Here is a 17,646-nt window from a genome sequence, read left to right on the forward strand (position 1 = left end):
TTAGCCCCACTCATCTCAGGTGGCACGGGTGTTCAGCAGGCAGAGCACAGCCACTGATGCCCTGAACCTGTCCAGACAGGGGCTGCTGAACTTGAATGTGTTTGCGCATCGCCCGTAGGTTTTGTAGTCTGAAGCTCCCCGTGCAGTAGCGCCAGGCTGGGGCCTGAGACTCTGCATTTCTCACAAGCCCCCAGGCCAAGCTGCTGCTGCTACTGCTGGTCCACCTTGAGAAGTGATGGTCTAGCTGTGCTCTCCAACAGAACTTCCTGTGATGACCGACATGTTCCATAGCTGTGATGTCCAACACAGTAGCCTCTAGCCACATGTGGCCACTGAGCCCTTGAAATGTAGCTAGTACTGGCAAACCGAAGTTTTAATTTTACTCCATTTTAATAAATTTAAATGTACACAGTCATATGTGACTAAAGGCTGCCTGTTGGAGAACTAAGGAAGAGGCTTTTGTCATTTGGCTTCATAGCCAGTTTGTATCAGTGAAAGATGCCCTCTGGAACTTGTTGGCCTCCTAAGTCGAAGAGGCACTGTGAGCCCAGAGTGCCGCCAAGCTGAGCCGTCCTCCTGGGCTACTGCCTTGCTTCCTGGTTTGTCCTCCTGTACTCCCGTTGACCAGTGCCAGCTTCGTGGTGTCGCCTTCCTGATGGCTCTGACAATTTACCTCTCTCTTGCGCACTCACACCCTTGAGGATGAGACCCTGTGCTGCGGAACTGCAGGTGCTGCCGGGGTCCTGCCTCAGGGCACACATTCTTGTTGGTATCGCAGCAGCATCCCCACAGAGCTGATGTGTCCCGTCAGCCCCCACAGCCCACGTGCACTCTTTCTCCCTAGACCCCACCTTGGGCCATTGACGAGGCCCTCGAGAGAGCGGTGTCAAGGCAATGGGAGCAGAGATGAAGCTCAGGCCCTGACTTCAGACAAACAGAGAGCAAAACCTGAGTTTCTTCTTCCTACCTGTGCGGGCTTGGGCAACTGCAACTTTTCTGAGCCTCAATTTCCTGACCTAAAAAATGGAGCTCAAATAGTACCCACCTTTCAATACTGGTGGGAGGACTAGAGATAATGTTTACAATATATGTTTAATGAATGGTATCTGGGGCTGCTAATAATAATAATAATAAATTATATCCTTTATTGCCTCCACTGGGCCCACCGGCTTCACCTCACTTATTCCTAGTTTATTCTCTTCTTTCAACAAGCCCACAATAGATGCCCCCAAAATATAGGAGGACGATATATAAATTGCTAAGAGGAATTGCCAGATTTACTTTACTAAGTGGAGCACACACGAGCAAAAGTACAAATGGTAAAAGTAAAACCTGGGAATTCTTTTTAGCAATGCTAGTCATTAAATAAATGAAAAGAAAACCACTGCTCAAACTAGTAAAAACTCCGTCAGAGCGATATGATCCTGTCCTGGTGGCATTGTAAATTGGTGTCATAATTCTGGAAAGCAATCTGGCAAAAGTTATTGATTCGGTGGACACGTATTGAGTGCTTACCAAACTCCAGGTGTTTCATTAGGCTCTGGGGATACAGAAATGAGCAGAGCCAGAGCCTTGTCCACGAAAGTTTACAAAATGGTGGGTGTTGTGCAACGTGTCCTCACAGAAATTCATCCTACTTCTTGACTCAGTAACCCCAAAGAAATAACTTTTTTTTTTTTGAGGAAGACTGGCCCAGAGCTAACATCCGTGCCCATTTTCCTCTACTTTATATGTGGGGTGCCTACCACAGCATGGCTTGCCAAGGGGTGCTTTAGGTCTGCACCCGGGATCCAAACCGGTGAACCCCAGGCTGCCAAAGCAGAGTATGCGAACTTAACCACTGTACCACCGGGCTGGCCCCCCAAAAGAAATAATTTTTTAACATATTTTCTTATAATGAAGTGCTTTGCTATGCCATCTATAATAGTGGAAAGCTAGCTACGCTCAAATAACCAACAATTAAGAAATGTTTAAAATTATAATAATTTATCAATAGAGTAAAATTTGACATTGAAATTACAAATATGAGAACTAGGGACACATTTAAAATAGTGTCAAATGAAAAGAACACAAAATAGTATGCACAAAATAATTTAACTATGAAAAATTATTCATGAACAAATTAAGAATCAGAAACCAGCAGATTTTATAAATGAGTTCATGTTTTGAACGGAGCATTACATTGTGATAGTCATCAGAGCTGCTGATGCGTCCTGCCTCCACGAATCCTGCAGCCCACCCTTCCTACTTCCTGGACCATGGTTTCACGGTAGGATGGCAGGTCCCTGGTACCTTTGAAGTCAGGCAGGGCCATGGACTTGCTTTGGCCAGTGAACTGTGAGTGGGAGTGCCACACAGCTCCTCTGGGTGAGGGGTTAAGAGCCAGTTCTCCTGAGACGGATGACTCACCACATTTCTTTCCTCTGCCGCGGCAACCAGCAACACTTCCCAGGCTGGATGCTGCATCAGCGTCTGTCCTGGAGTGAAGAGAGACGCAGCAGAGCCCCAGATGACCTGAAATGTATATTTAGCATGAGTGAAAAATAAATCTTTGTTGTTTTTAGCCCTGAAGATTTTTTTTTACCAATATCCTGATCAATACAGATATGTGTATTGTTTACCAATTTTTAAATTTTATAGATCATTTATTAATTCTAAAGTGATAATACTATGTCCTTGCAGAGCTGTATCACAGATCACAGATGTCATGAACTTTACGCCCTTGGGACTCACCATCTAGGAGAGCTCCTTAGACTTTCATAAGCACTTATGGGGTTGAACACCAACTGGTAAGTTCTAATTCAGCAGTTCTAAAACTTTTTGGTTTCAGGATCCCTTTATGCATTTCAAAATAATTGAGAGCCTCAAAGAATTATGATTATGTGTAGATTATCACTATCAATATTTAGCATATGAGGAAAAAAACAAAAAATATTAACTAATTAAATAATTAATGTCGATTAATGTAAAATAGTAATAATAAACCCTTTGTAAAATGTATTCATGAAAAATAACCATAATTACCTAAATAAAAAAATTAGTAAGAAAAACGTCATTATTTCACATTTTGCACATTTCTTTTCTGTTGGACTTTATAGAGTTCAGCTGGATTCTCATATCTGGTTTTGCATTCAATCTGTTGGATTAGGTTGTTTTGGTTGAAGTATATGAAGAAAATCTGGCCTCACACAGATATGTAGTAGGAAAAAGGAGAAGTATTATAACAGGCTTTTCAAGTTGCTATGGATGGTCTTCTTTGTTACTACACCAAAACTTGACAGGTGGCAGCCGTTTTTTAAAGTTTAATTGCAATATGGAATCTGAAACCATATCGGTGACCTTCTCATAGTCTGTTATATAAAAATTCATTGGTTTATCTTGCACTCCGAATTGAGCTTTTACCTGTGTGTGATTTCATAACATCAGGCAGTAGCCATGTGGAAAATACTGGTTTGTTAACTTATTCAGATCATCCAGAAGTTGACACATTTCATAATATGATATCAAAAAGTGACATCTATTAATACAACTACTGATCATATCAGAACAGTCTTTGAGTATTGGGAAGCTGTCAAGCTCACAGTGGCAGATATACATTTTTTTAAATTCTGATTTTTGCTCAAAAGCTCACATTTTATCACTGGCAACAAATACTCTCAGTTGTTTTCCTTTAAGTGACAGGCTCACTTTGCTCATTTTTGAGAAAATGTCTGCCAAATGCCCAAGTCTGAATAACCACGGTTTGTCTGGAATTTGTTCTTTCAAGCAAAAATTGTGTTCCAGGAAAAAAAGTGGCTAGTTGAGCTCACAACGTAACTGCACACAAGCTTTTCCTTGACATAACCGTCATCCCTGGTTTTGCAGCATCCGCGCTTTATGTGCACATCGGCCTGTCACGTAGAATATTCAAAGGGTCTGTATTTAAGGGTTGGTATTTAATAAAATTAAGCATTTTCACTGTTTAAGGGAATTCTTTTTTTTTTTTTAAAGGTTGGCACCTGAGCTAACATCTGTTGCCAATCTTCTTCTTTTTTACCTTCTTCTTCTTCTTCTCCCCTCCAAAGCCTCCCAGTACATAGTTACATGTTCTGGCTGTGCTATGTAGGACGCCGCCTCAGCATGGCCTGACGAGCAGTGCCATGTCCGCGCCCAGGATCCAAACTGGCAAAACCCTGGGCCGCTAAAGGCAAGCGTGTGAACTTAACCACTCGGCCACCGGGCCAGCCCCCTAAGGCAGTCTTTTTTATTTTCCTTACTGTGAGCCTGTGGGGGTAAAGAACAATACAACGGCTACTAGACAGTTTGGTGCCTCTGCCTTGATTCCCGTGCTTTTACCCACCGTTGTGTGTTGTACCAGGGCAACATTGACAGAGTGAAAAAGCCAAATAGCATTCTTAGTATAAGTATGAAAATAATATTCACCCCCACAGCCTCCCAAAAAGGAGTGGAGGATTCCCAGGGGTCCACGACCACAGTGTGTGCCACTGTTCCAGTCTATCGCAGACATGGCAGGCTGCAATAGAACTCGTGTTAGTCTTCCTCCCCGTTGCTCCTGAGTATGTATGTGACCTTGGGGAAGGTGATTTGTCTATTGGGCTTTAGTTTCCTTGTCTGCAAAGTAATAGCATTCATTCATTCAACAGGTATTTAACTATTATATGCACTGGGGTACAGCCATGAAAAGGCAGACAAAGTCTCTGAACTCATTTTATAGTATAGAGGGGACCAAAACAGTATATATGCAGGTGTGTATGTGTATTTATTTAAATAAAAACAATGTATAAATGTTTAACAAATAAATGAATGAGTGAAACCAGCACAGACAGTTGTGTGTCATAGAAATGAAATTAAGCATAGTGCTCTGAGGAGAGTGGGGGTGGCAGGGGGACCCAGGAGGTCAGGAAGCCTCTTTTCTGAGAAAGTGACATTCGAGCCAAGATCTAAAGGTCAGAAGGTGCCAGGCAGATACCTTTCCAGCTATCATTTTTCATGATCTTGACAGTGCCCAGTGGGGCACCTCAGCAACATCTTTGGGTTGGAAAAGGTATGGTGAAAGAGGAGCTGGGAAGGGATAAATAACACTGACATTAGTCAACAATTCTTAAGCATCCATCACCTGGGCAGCGTTTTAAGGCCTTTACTTGTATTAACCCATTTAATCTACTTTGTGGAAGATAAAATTGAGGTCCAGAGGTCACACAAGTAAGATGTAATAGAAGCAGCATTCAAACCCAGATAGTCTGATTCAGGAGGTATAAGCCACGGCCCGAAGTACTCAGGAAATATTTTACCATTTCATAAAACACACAGAAATCCCTTTAGATAGGGGTATCTATTATCACTATTATTGATATACATATATTTTTAAAATACATGTATCTAAATAATACAAATTGAGTTGATTTTTTTAAACAGCTCACAAATTATAGGAGACGTTATCTGTAGATTTCACTAAAACTGGAAGGGTGATGAGAGGAATAAAGTCTGGGCTCCATAGAAGGGAAAAGGCACAGAAGAATCTGGGGGAGAAACCATCTGCTTTGGCCTGTTGTGGACCTGGAAGGGCAGGTTAAATGTCTGCGCCTGTGCGAGTGGGCCGTCTGCGGCTGCTCGTGCTTGAGGCTGCCCTAAGAACAAAGCACAGAGAAGTCTTCGAATGCTGCACACCTGGGGGCCAAACCGCAGGACCGCTCCTTCTGGTCACTTTTGCTCCGGTTGACTCTGAGCTCTGAAAGATGCTTCCACCCACCCCTTCCTGTAATCCTTTCCTGCTCCTTGAAAGAGCCTTCCCTGAGTGCTCGTGTGCACACTAACCTTGGCCTAAGGAGAGTTGTGCGCCAGGTCGGGCTGTCTTTCCTGTGACAGGCAACAGTGTCAGGAGCTGATGTGGAAACACTGAGTGACGTCTTCTGACTGAGCCCAGCACCCCTGTGAAGACCGAGCTTTCATTAGTGGGGGCTTCTCCTCTTGCCGGTACAGTAAGGAGATCAGGAGACACAGGTATGCTTGGTCTTAAATTCCCATTCAAGAAACCTCTTTTTCTTGGGCAGTGTGCTTTAAGTTTGTTCCATTTTTCCAGAATGGATTTATAGATTCCGCTTATTTTTTTAACCATCAGACAAGGTTCTGGATTAACCAAAGTAGGAGACAATCTGAACAAGATGGCTGAGGAAATAAATAATTTTCATAATGTCGGAGGTGATAAATGACGTGGACACATAGTAGGAAAAGGCAGGTGAAATTAGAGTCAGCACGGTAGGGGCTTTTCAGCCGTCGTCCTGGCTCATTTTGACAAGCCACCTTATGTTTCCTGTGAGCAGAGCCAATAGGATTCCAAAATTCTGATTTGTCAGAGATTCCTGTCTCCTTTTCGGAGAGAGCACGGGGCAGACAAAACCCGAATTCGGATATTTCAATCCTGTTCTGCTTGGAGCTCCATCTCAGCCGCCATGAAGCAGATGGGAGTCAGTCATTCAATCAACCAACATTCACAGAGCAGCTAGGATACGCAGGCCTCATGCTGGGCACTGGACATACACAGTGAACAAGGTAGATGCTGTTCCTCTCCAAGGAGTGGGCCACCAAACTGCCACTGTGACATGTGTACAGACTTTAGTCCTGCTGACAAATATAGTGGAGCCTGTGCTATTAAAATAGATAAGAAAATTCTCTATGATAAAAGAGTTAAACACATGTCATTTTATTTTTATTATTATTATAGCTGATAGTGGGTAATGGTGGTAATAATTAAGCACCCCTATGTATATCAAAGGTTTTTTTGTGCCGAAAGAAAATGAGTATGGGTTTCTCATAAGAACATAGGAGATAAAATTGTTAGATATAAACTCCTTCCTCTTCCCCCTACCCAGGAACACCCAGTTTTCGTGTACCTATGACCTTTCAGCCGAGATTTAGGCAGCCGTTTCCTACAAGCACTGTCTTGGGGGAGGGTGGACAAATACTAAAACAAAGAAGTCCATTGTGTCATGAAATTTATAATTTAAGGAACAGCAGAAACAATAGTCATTGAAAATGAACTCTTTTGATGTGCAAGTACTGGGCTTTTTAAGAGAAGGGAAGTTGGCAGGGCATAAAATGTATTCCATTGCAACAGTTGAATAGAAAATACACAATGGTGTAAAAGGTAGATTCCACACACCCAGAAGAGGTGATCAAAACACTTTCTGGTTGCAGTGGTTTCCAGAGAGACGTGGAAATGGTTATCAATACAACATCAAACTTATGGACCCCTCTACAGAGGAGTCCCACCTGCGCACCACCACAGAGCTAACGGTGGGCATGGGGGATAGGGGATGAATCGTCCATATAAGTTTAGTACGAGCGGAACGAAGGAGACTTATACACTCCGCCCTGGGTGTAGACTCACTGTGTGCAGGAGGGTGCCTCAGTTGCGGAGTAGCCAAGGTGAATGAGGTGCCTGAATAAAGAGGCCTGGGTGCAGCTTTACAGAATCCTGGCACCCCAGTGTGGTCACAGAAGAGAAGCTGGGGGGTCCTGAGCCCCAGGGAGGCACTGAAGGATGAGAGAGAGCAGACAGAATTGAAGTAGCCTGTGTTTGGGACAAAGACTATGCAGGGTGTTCGCTCTCGGCTATCACGGAAGACACCTGGGGAGAATGGCAAAGACTACAAGAGGTGGGTGCACCTCCAAGGTAACTCACAAAGGCGCAGGATGGGAATGGACCAGGTAACAACTCCCCAAGCAGTCCTGGAGGACACGGAGCCTGCCACGTCCCTCCTCTCCTCATCCTGGTCAGGGTCAGGGAGGGGGCACATGGAATGTGAGTATTTAGCAAAAAGACGTTGAGTTTTAAACTAAAACAAACAGACCAGCTTGAATGGTCCAGGTTGGGTTTTCCACAACAGAGTAGAAATGGGGGCTAAGGAAAGTTCAGTAATGGAGAAATAGTGACATTCCATCTTGGCACACGCAAATTTGTGACAGGACATGCTTGCGACAGTCAACGTAAGGCTGCTTTCCCCATGGTTGGCATTGCATTAGAGTTGCCTCTGAGGATAGTGTTAGATGAGGGCCCTAAGGTAACATGTTAACAGTAGGAGCTACAATCACTCAGTTTATAGGGGAGCTGCAGTAGGAAATCGACAAACAGACTGAATAATGGGCAGGATTTCTAAATAGTTAACATAGAAGAGAGATCATATATATAACATATATATATCACACACATCACATATATCAATCACTGATGTGATTTCTGTTTATAGTGGGGGAAAAAGTCACATCAGTTACCAGGCTAAATATATGCATTTTGTGGGTGAGTTGAAATTTTAAGCGAGTGCCAAGTTGCTTTGGATCATCTCTGCCAAGCTGATGCCTAGCATGAGGATGCCGTTCATGAGCCCAGATCTATATAAATATGGATACCCCTGCATGAATTAGGCAGGAAAAGTGGGGCAATTTGACAGCCCCTTGCTGAGACACAGCAGCTCCCATCCTTGGAAGGGGCTGAATAGCCGAGTGCAGCCCTGATGGACCACAAGGAAGAAAACAGCAGCCCGGCAAACGCAGATGCTTTGGAGATGTTCGCTTGACAGAGTGAAGCCTGTTTGTCATACGGGCTGTCACCTATCAGTTTTAAATAGGCGGCTTCTATGGGATGTTACATAACCTGCTGGCTCACAACGGCCCCAGTGAATGGAACGGGGGGCGGCACAGAGGAGAAGCGGGCTGTGAGATGGAGGACAAGGCCCTGCTATTCTTCCACATAATGGATTCCATGCCTCCTGCATTGCCATGCTTGAACACACAACAAGGGAATGGAGACACTGCTCTTTAAGGGCTGTGTCAATCAAGAGAAGGAAATTAATCATGGCAAAGCTGGGAGCAGAGCTGGGAGAATGAAGCAGGTTGTCTGTGGGGGCAGATACTGAGATGGTGCCTTGGGAAATTTAGGGAGTTCCTCTTCAATTCTGTCCCCGATCTACCCGATTGACATTGTCCCTCCACACACCACTTGCCAACTGAAGTCTAATAGTTGAACTCAATTCTCCCCTTTTGGGAGAGGATGTAGGTTCAGTTCCACAAGTCTACAACATGAGACAAAATGTTCACATGTTTGGGATCATGTAATGGTGTGAGCTTTATAGATGTCCCCTGGGCACAGTGTTGCTGGTTTGATTCATACACTCTTCTAAGAAGGACAGTATCCTTTACTGATCCTTCTAGCAGGCAGAGGTTAAGTCAAGCAGAAGCAGTCAGAGAAGAATCAATGCAGGAGTACCTTACTGTATGCAGCAGGCATAGTCCCAAGAATTTACGTGTAAAGTCTGGCGATGAGTTTTAGTATAGAGGTCCTAGTGGAGCTGGCTATTTTAAAGAATCCCGCTGTAAGAGCAAAGATTTCTATTGTGATGGGGTGGGTCACTCCATGCTCCCTAATTGGTCTGTTCTGTAAGTTTGGAATTTTGCATATTGTTTTTCTTGCATTATGTACATTTCTCATGTACTGCTGAGTCATCAAAGGGCATGAAACACAAAGTGAGACTTTGAACATAAGTTTCACATAATCGTTGTTACCTAACTAAAAAGAAGAGCCTTGTTACTAGGTTAAGGGGCTGTACTAAAATGTGTAGAGTTTTTATACATCTGAGGTGGTCACCGTTGAGTTGTAGAGGGGTGACAACATTGTCAGACGTGACAGGTTATATATGGTGCACATAATCTATAGCTGTAAATTTATATGAATTGATTGTTGAGACTGCCATAATTGACTGGCAATGTGGTGACAGCTATGCCAATAGAAAAGCAGGTATGGCTGACCACACCCAGTTGTAGTATACTATGTACAAAATGGTAGCAACAATTTCTCTTGGTTAATCCCTTCCCACACTGTCTCTGGGTTTGCCCGTGCAACTTATTATGGTAAATGAGACAACAGCAAGTGTAACAGAAGCAAAGGCTTGAAAATTGCTTGTGTTTTATGGCTTACCCTCTTTTGCTGTTCTGGTGAATCCTGAGACCACACCATGAGAAGGAGTCCAGGCTGGATTGACAGATAACAAGAAATGTGTGAACAAGGCATATTTAGTGCTCCCGCAGACATCATTAATTAGCAAGTAAGGAAAGCCATCCTAGAGCTGAGCCCCTAGCTGATCACAATGATCAACCAAGCCATTCAGACAAGAACTACCTAGGCAACCCACCAGAACTCATGAAAAATCAAAATGTTTGTTGTTTAAAGCCACAGTTTTGGGGTGATTTGTTATGCAGCAAAAACTAACTGATATACAAGTTAAGAAGAGTAAGCTACAAGTGTGTTTGTATGTGCGGGTGACTTAGACACCAACAGCATGTAAGCCATCAATAAATTGATTATATAATGGAAGATTTGGAAACTAAAGAATTAGTTAAGAAAACTCACTCAGGATGATGTCTGAATTATGCAGAGGTTTATTAAATAGTTAACCTAGCTACATATATCAATAATCAAAGTATTTCTAACACAGGTGTGACGCTGTGTCACAAAGGGATTAGCACATTCTTGTAGCTGTGGATAGCTACCGGCAAAGTCTTTACAGGCTTCCCCTCGGACTCCACATTGGTCCCTGCAGGCTGGGCCTCCTTTTATGTGATAACAAGGTCTCTAGAGCGTGTTGGCTCACAAGTGCACCGCAATACTGCTCTGTCCTTATTTAGGTCCAATTTATATTGTTTCAAGCATTTTCCTTTAAAAGTTGCTCCTGCTACTGTTATACATGGTTGGTCATCTTTGTCCATCAGCTCTTCCAGGCTTTCGCGTGTGCACATCTGCCCCTGGCGTGGGGCTGTGGGTGGGACACATTTGCTGCAGTCTCCTTAGGAAAGTACCCCTACTTCCATCCGCTGCCCTTCATGTCTGAGGGAGAGCGTGGAGCTGAGCTGGTTTCAGCTTCCCTGAGCTCCAACAACAACTGAGCTACACTCACCTGTGTGGCTTTTTTTGGGCTCTTTGCACCCACTTCTCCATGCTGCAATCTCCCTTTCTTAGCTCAGGCTGCTGTAACAAAATCCCATAGACTGGGGCAGCTTAAACGTCGTGTATTTCTCACAGTCCTGGAGGCTGGGAAGCCCAAGATCAAGGCGTCAGCAAGACTGTGGTCTGGCGAGGGCTCTTCCTGGTTTGCAGAGGATCATCTTGTATCCACACATGGCAGAGAGAGCAAGTTCCAGTCTTTCTCTTCGGATAAGGGCACTAATTCCCTCAGGGGGGCTTCACCCTCATGACCTCATCTAAACCTCATTACCACCCAAAGACCCCACTTCCTAACGCCATCCTATTGGGGATTAGAGTTTCGACATATGAATTTTGGGGTACATAAATATGTAGTCCACAATGCTCTCTTTAGTCATTTGCCTCCTAACCCTAGGTTTGGGACTTCCTTAGGTTAGGGACTCCGCTCTGCCTGCATGGCTGTGTGGTCATCCACCCCCCGGCCATGTAGTGTTCTGCTTGTGCTGGCCAGTTTAGCCACAATGACAATACTGACTACTGGCCAACTTGAGCCCTTCAGGAACAGCATTAGCTACACACTGAAGGCTACCACCTCTGGCTTCTTTTCTCTGTCAGATTCAGTTAATTTCTCCCATTGCTGACCCTCTGCTCAAGTAATTTTGCATTCTCCTCTTAGCCCACTGGGCTGACTGTGTTTCCTGTCCTCTTTGATTTGAATGTGAAGGCCAATGATGATCCTAATAACCCTTTTGTGATGGTTAATTTTATGTGTCAACTTGACTAGGCCACGAGGTGCCCAGACATTTGGTCAAACAGCCTGCCTGTGTCTGTGAGGGTATTTTGGGATGAGATTAACATTAGAATCAGTAGACCCAGTAAAGAAGACTGCCCTCCGTGATGTGGGTGGGCCTCATCCAATCACGTGTTGCCTGAATAGAACAGAAAGTCTGACCCTCCCAGGAGCAGGTGGGAACTCCGCCTGCAGGACCGTGAGCTGAGACGTCGTTTCTCCTGCCTTCAACCTGGAATGTGCTCCCTCACTCTCCTGGGACTCCAGCTTGCCCACTGCACATCTCGGCCTCCACACTCACATGAGCCAATTCCTTATAATAAATCTCTCTGTGTGTGCGTGTGTGCACGCACACACACTCACACACACACACACACACGCTTCCTATTGGCTCTGTTTCTCTGGAAAGCCCTGACTAATACACCCACCTTTGGAAGCTGTTCGTCTCAGGAGAAAACAACAGACCCTTTTCTCCTTGTTTTTAAATGCTCCCCTTCTCTTATAGAATAAAGCATGCACACTCATGCTTAACATGCATGATCTGAGTCACACATTCACAGCATTACTGCTCTGGAAGAAACTGTCAACTAACATTTTAAAATTCTTTAACCTTTTTCTGACCTAAGATAAGTGAATTTTACTGAAATTTGACTTGAGAAGACACTAACCTGGCAATGGGTACTCCTCTCACGAGCTAACGATGGATTTTGGGGGGAAAAAACCCACACGACTGCCGTGAGACAAAGAGCGGGAGGTGGGTAAAGTAGGGAGCTGCACAGAGCACGAACACTGGGACAGGGCACTGCTGAGGGGACGCCTAACCTGACCCCTTATTCTGGGTCTCCACAGGGAAATAAATTTGATTCAGGGCAATCTGCAGTGAAAACTTGGTGATGCCACTGAGTGGGGCCTTGAGTGATTTAAAAACAGGAAAACAATCTAACCTGACATTAGGGGTGGTCCTGTGCCGTAAACAGGATGAGCTGTTCTTCTCAGGTGCTGAGGGAGCGAGGGAACCAGCTGCAGGCTCTCTGGGGCACAGATGAGAGAGCCGTGGAAGGGAGGCTCCCAGCCGCCGGCCAAGTGGAAACTGAAGGGAAGCCACACCAAACCGCCCGGGCTAACCTGCGTCCGGGCCCCTGCGGTTCCCCCATGTGCACGCAGTTCAGCTCCAAGAGTCCCTGCACTCTGCTGCAGCGGTCTGTGTCTCGTGTACTGACTCTGTCGTGCCTGAAAGGACGGAGTCGGGAGTCGCACCCCACCGGCAGCACGGAAAAGCCACGCCCAGAGTGTGGGAGAGGAACGCGGACCTGGAGGAAAGGCTGGCTCCGCGGCCTCGCGAACACATTTCAAGAGCCCTGCCCTGGTTGCCGCCGAGGAGCTCTCCACATCAGGTGGGCACTGCTTCAGGGGCTGCAGAGAGAGTGGCCTTAAGGGGAAGAGGCGTGCTCCTCTGGACGCTGGGGGTTTCCCGGCCCCGGGGGTAGAGTGAGGGAAGCAAAGCTTTCTTAAAAACTGGACTCCCTGTGCTCGACTTTTCTTTTTATTTTTCCATTCACATCTACCAGTCTCTCAAGTGCATTGTGTTTGGGTTCAATATGGAAATACTGGCAAACCCCACTCCTAGTGGATGCCAGACGGGGAGCTATCTGCAGCCAGGAGCTTTGTTTCAAGTGCTCTCGTGGTTTCGTCTCCAGCAGCATCTCCGTGTGGCTGAGAAAGCACTTTGGGTCTGTGCTGTGTAATAGGAAGGGGAAACCGTGTGGGAAGCCAAGAGCTTTGCTGCAGTGCCTCCTGGGAGAGCTTGGGGAACCACGGGCTGAGGGAGCGTCCGAGCCAGGAGGCAGCAGTGACCCAGGGCCGGCGATCCCGGACAGCCACTGCTCCCTGGGGCTCGGCCTCCCGGCTGGCACGCCCATCCTACATCCTACGCCTGCACTCGCAGAGGGGCTTGCCTGGCCCCGGTCAGGCAGTCCGCTGAGGAGGTTTCTCTTTCTGCAGTCTGGTGTGCGATGTATAACAAGGAAACATTCTGAAAGAGATGGAGAAAGGAAACAATCCAGGCCTCCCAGGGGCTGCGGTGAGCAGGGAGCACCTCGGCCTCTTGTGTGACTCTTCCAGCACGTTCCAGCAGCAACATCCTGTTACGCCGGGCTAGTCTGTCCCCAGACTCACGGAACCACAGTGTGTTTGGGGATAAAGGAGCTTGTGAGATCATGCAAACCAACGTTTCTTTTCTGATTTGAGTTTCTTGGAACAATCATGTTTTGCAATATGTCAATAAATGTTACGTCAAGAAAAAAAATGAGTGTGCGTGTGTGGTGTGGGTAATGTCTAAATTTTGAAAAGGTTGGGCTAAAAGAGTTAAATAGGTGGTTTACTGCAGGATAATTTAGAGCTTTAGCATGCCAGTGCACGGTGCAGTGTTCCTGAGACAGGTTTGGCCAAAACTCCGATAAAAAAGACACACACACGTACAAACACACATACATACACAAACACTCACAGACAACTTAAACAAGAATTTCATAAAATGATATTTACCCTTTCTATACATAATGGTCTCTGGTATCTTTTATTCTAATTTATTTTTTAAAAGATTCATTATAACCCACTTCATTTCATGGCCTATTTATTAATTGTTCATGGCCGACAATTTGAAAAACCAGTATAGTATACAAATCCATGTGAAGGTGACATATTATTTTCCATTTCCCCAGTTTATTTGACTGTGCAATCCTTCTGGTGGAGAGAGTACCTACAGGACTGGTGTTCCATGGAACGTGCTTTTGGAAATGCTTAGCTAATTCAAGCTCTTCTTCTTCTTCTTTTTTTGGTGAGGAAGATTGTTCCTGAGCTAACATCCATGCCACTCTTCCTCTGTTTTGTATGGGGGACACCACCACAGCATGGCTGGATGAGCAGTGTGTAGGTCCACGCCTGGGATCCGAACCCACGAACCCTGGGCTGCCGATGCAGACCACGGGAACTTAACACTAGGCCACCAGAACAGCCAATCCCTTCTTTTCATAGCTCAGGGCATGAGGACTAAAAACAGTGCATGACTTGCCCACAGTCACACAACAGATTAGTTAGTTAGTGGCAGAGCTGGAGCCTAAACTCCAGGTGACCTGACTCTTAGATTGGTTTCCTTTTTCTACATCATAATGTACATACAACAACTTAGTGTCGTTTTGAAAATGAAATGTGTAATCCCAGTAATACCCATACCCCAGGGAAGATGATGATTATAACAATTGCCATAAGAGGTAAGCAATTAACAATCAATTGACACCTGTCAGATAGAGGGTAATGGAGAAAGAAGCACAAAGGTGATTAAGACACCGTTTCTTCACTTTAGAGGTGTACTTCCTAGAGTGAGAGAGACACATATAAGTACCTGAGATATAAGCCAGTCCATGATAGATGCTTAAATAAAGCCATGAGCAGAGGACGTGGGAAAATGGGAGGAAAATTGTCAAATGAACATGGACTGGAGATCTGAGAAGACTTTTGGAGAGTAGAATTTTAAGCCATGAGAGTTGGCCCGGACTTTCATGGACATAAAAGGGAATGAATAAGTGTAGAAGTAATTGATGACACTTCAGGGGAAAAGAAAACATGAGCAAAGTGAGGGAGGTGCTCAAATGGGGGGCATTGGGGTAGAGAAAATGCCATGGTGGGAAGTAGCGCTAGAAAGGTGGACTGGCATTGTTTATGTAGGACCCGGGTTGCCAGGCTGTATCATTGGTATTATTTTGTAGTCCATATGGGACCAATGGGATTTTTTTGAGCACTGTTTCCAGTAATATTTTTCTGGTATTCTAGAAGCTGGAATGCAGGTGAAGATACAGAAGAGGGAGGATTAAGTAACGAAGTTGCTGCAATAGTTTAAGCAAGAGGTGATAAGGACCTAAACTTCCCCAGAGACAGCAGGGTTGAAAAGGAGGAAGTTTGGCAAAGAAATATATTTAAGTTAGAATCATGGGGATTTGACAAGTAATGAGGTGAAGAAGAAGAAAAGAAGAGTGAGTTGAAGAGGTCTCAGCACTGGGGTGAGTAGGAGAAGAATGATGATGTCAACTGTTGTACAGAACCTTGGAAATGAGGTTTTGCGGGGAAGATGGTCATATCCTTGGAGGAGATAGGATTGATGAATTTCAACCCAAGAGATACTCTGAACAACTTAAAAAAAAAATTTGAAAATCCAGTACCACAAGGATCCTTTCTGGCTTGAAGATTGCCCCAAGATAACTCTGACATACCATGGGTTCAGAGGTAGTGAGTAATCAATTCTTTCTGACTAGATTTAATTAGTTACCAGAGAAGAGTTTTCTAACTTCTTTCTCATGAAGTCTTTTGCTCTGAGGTGTTTGTGCAATAGAGTTCTTTTCTCTGGTAGTCACAGACATGAGAGCCTTCATCCAGGAATGGAAGGCATTTTGGTATTCCTGCAGTATTTTACCTTAGCAGAAGAGATCTTTCATGTTGGGCATAAATGGGCAAATAGTAATAACGTCATGATGAAATGTCAATGACAATGAACATGAAACATACGGAATTTGGTAAATAAATCAGCCAGACTAAGGTGGAAAACTCATGATCGGTAGTCAAGAGCAAGTTTTCAAGATAGAGGGAGGTGAGATGATGGAGGAATCTTAATGTTGAGAAGAAAAAAGTGGATGTGGTAAGGTTGAAAATAGAAAATCATTACATTCTTGGGGAAATTATATGATGCGAAGAAGTCTTTAAAAAGGGCTGTCTAACAAAAATTCTTGGTGAATTAAAATTAAGGAAATATTCAAGTCAGGGAGATCTCTAAGGTTACTGCAATAAATTAAAGGATTTGAAGAGTGTTGTAGCTAGTATGAGGAAGCTGAATTATTCTTGTCGAGTTATCAATAACCTCCACTAAAAAACATGATGTTCGTTTACTGTCTTCAGTTTATTTAATCCTTTAACATTTTAGACACTGTCAATCACTTTCTTCTTTCTGAAACATCTTTTAAGAAATTTCCTAATTTAAGTATGATATATATGAAGAAAAGTGCCCATATAAAAAGTGTATACATAAATTAGTTTTCATAACGTCAAAACTCCCATGAAACCACCGTCCAGAGAAAGAAATAGGATGTTACCAACCCTACAGGCCTCCGCTCATGTCCTCTCCTCTCTACCTCCCTGATCTCCTGACTTCCACCACCATCCGTCTGTTTTCCCCTTTGGGTACTCAGCGTAAATGTCATTACATATTGTATTCTTTGTATCTGACTTCTAGTGCTCATTAGCATATCTGTAGGATTCATCTATGTTTGCAAGTAGCAGTGGTTTCTTTATTCTCATTGCTGGGTAGTATTCCATTCCACAGATGTTATCATAATTTAAACATTGTAGTGTTAATAGATATTTGAGTTCTTTCCAGTTTGTGTCTACTATGAATAATGCTGCTATGAAAATTATCATACACGTCTTTTGGTGCATGTGTGGACACATTTTTATTGGGCATTTACCTAGGAGTGGAATTTTTGAGTCATATATTTTCCTCCAGGAAATACTGCAAAACAGTTTTCCAAAGTGATTATACCAATTTACATGCCCACAAGTAGCGCATGTCAGTTTCAGTTGCTCTCTCTCTTCATTGACACTTGATATTATTGATCTTTTCAATGTAACCCGTGTGGTGATATTTCAGTGTTTTAAAATTTATGTTTCTCTGATAGCTAATAAAATTGAACACTTTGTTATATGATTATTGGCCATTTAGATATCATATTTTGTGAAATGTCTATTCAAATCTTTTGCTTATGTTTTAATTGCTTATTTTTTTACTTATTGATTTAAAAGTATTTATATATTCTGTATATCAGTCTAGTCCTTTATCAAT

Source organism: Equus quagga, chromosome 14, assembly GCF_021613505.1.
Source record: "Equus quagga isolate Etosha38 chromosome 14, UCLA_HA_Equagga_1.0, whole genome shotgun sequence".
Lineage (NCBI taxonomy): Eukaryota > Metazoa > Chordata > Mammalia > Perissodactyla > Equidae > Equus > Equus quagga.